We start from the raw sequence: 2266 nt of genomic DNA on the forward strand, positions 1-2266 counted from the left end.
TCTGTAAAAGACCTTCCCTTTCCCCCATACTCAGGTAACCTCAGGATCAACAGTACCACTAGTCAAGATATCTCCTTAGAATGAGACTGCTCACCACCATGCACCTTCATCAACAGCATTTGGTCACCAGGAGAAATAATAGTGCCCTTTCCATTCCCAGGATGTTTTCTAGCATTCCATATTCAGATAAAGATATTGGTATCGCATTTCCCAAAAGAAAGGAAAAGACAGAAACGTTTTTAATAACTGCAACCCTGCAAATTAAATCTTTAATATGACCAGGTTATATGAGGATCTTACTTTCTAGCTGTATGAAGCCCCAAAGTAGTTAGTTGAGTGTTCTAATGGTTTACATGTCACCAGAATGGATTTCCTTAGATTTGGCACAGTAGGGCCTCTTTGAACTATTCAAAATTGTGTTAGCCCGTGGGACTTTCCTTTGAAGTGTTTGCACATGCAGGCTTCAAATAATGAGTGTCTCACCGTGGAATGGATTCACTAGCAATAGATGGAGCTTTCTACTTCACTCCTAGAAGATATTATCAACAGGTAACATTTTCAACAATACCTATGTGACTTAGGAGCCTAGAGTTGACTTTCAATTAGACTGTAGAATTCTAAAGAGACAAGGTGGGTGAGGTAATGTCTTTTACAGGAACAACTTCTGATGGTGAGAGAGACAAACTTTGGAGCTTACACAAGGCCTCTTAGTCAGTTAGGTACTGTTCAAAACTTGAACTGACATTTCTGGTCCCAATTGTCTTTTGCAGGACACTGAAATGGCTGTTTGTCTACAATTCCCTACACTATTTCCCCATATCTAATTACTAACTGAGCATGACTCTGTTCAAACATCTAGCACAATATCATGTTACAGACTCTTAACCCGCTCTCTGTTCACTACAAAATAAAATACTGAATCCATAATACTGCATTTCTACAATAATTTTTTAATCCAACCAAGCTTTCAGTGGCTGCTGAGTGTTGGTTATATTTTGAAAGTGCTCTCAGAGCATGTGTGTAAGGATATCAATGTCCATCCATAAAAATAGTATTTATATATATTTTTAAACTCAATTATGATGAAAACCTTTCAAAACAAACACTTTTTTCACAGAAATTTATTCTTAAATGGGATTAGAGTATGCAAAGTGCTATCAGAGAGCATGCATTAGAGGTCTGCTTGGGCCTAATTTTAAGGCATGACCTGGACCTGAACCCAAGCTGAGCACAGCAGACCTGAAGCCAGCCCAAGCATGTTGAGCTGTTTTCAGAACTGACCTGACCCAAACCCAACACTTCCCCCCAAAACTGTGTCAGTGCTGCTGACCCATTCTTGGGGTTCAGCCTGAAGGGGTCTTCCCACTCCCCACACCCTGGGCCCGTGAACTGTCCCCGACTGCCTCCTGCCCATGTGGTTGATGCAGCAGTAGCTGCATGTAGCATGCCCCACTCCTGCCAGTCACCACCGCCTGATTGCATGGCGTGTGCTGGGAAGTGGGAGGCGCTGCGACTCATTGGCATGCTTGGGCCTCAGCACACCAAGTACAGCAAGGTGGCAGCAGCTGGCAGAAGTAGGGCATGCAGTCACCGCCACGCCAACCCCATGGACAGAAGGAGGTGATCAGAGACAGCCCAAACCAAGGGGGTTGGGTTGTTTTCAGACCTGGCCCAACCCAAACCCAACATTTGTAGTCAGGTCCAGTTAGGTTGCGGTTGGGGTTGGGTTGCAAGGCTCCACTGTGCATGGAGTTATGTCAGCTAAACTCAGGATTAGGGCTGGCTGAAAGACAAGGATTCCACTTTGCAAAACATCGTGAGGTTTTGAAAATTGTTTTCATTTTGCATTGGAAGAAAACCAGACCTTTTGAATTTTCTTGGTGAAAAAACGCAAGAGCACATGAGAGCAGCCCCACCTCCAAATAGCCAATAGCCTGAGGATTAAGGCACATATAGGCACTTAACTGTGGTGTGGGAGCCCTATTTACAAGTCCCTGTTCTACCTGATTTAGAGCAGGGACTTGAATCTGGGTCTCTTACATCCCCGCTGGATGTCCTAAACACCAGGGTAAGGAGTCAGTCTCTCTCTCTCTGGAGTCAATGAATATTTCATTATTTATACAAAGTGTGAACAGCTCCAAGTGGGGCGGGGGGGGGGGTGAGCAAGAGACTGACTGGCTCTATAGCCCCTAGCCCTCCGCACTAGAGGCTATGTTGGGGTCTCTCTCTCTCGCTCTCTCTCTTTGAAATCCGGACCTGGGAAAGT

Source organism: Terrapene carolina, unplaced genomic scaffold, assembly GCF_002925995.2.
Source record: "Terrapene carolina triunguis isolate 2854851 unplaced genomic scaffold, T_m_triunguis-2.0 Scaffold68, whole genome shotgun sequence".
Classification (NCBI taxonomy): domain Eukaryota; kingdom Metazoa; phylum Chordata; order Testudines; family Emydidae; genus Terrapene; species Terrapene triunguis.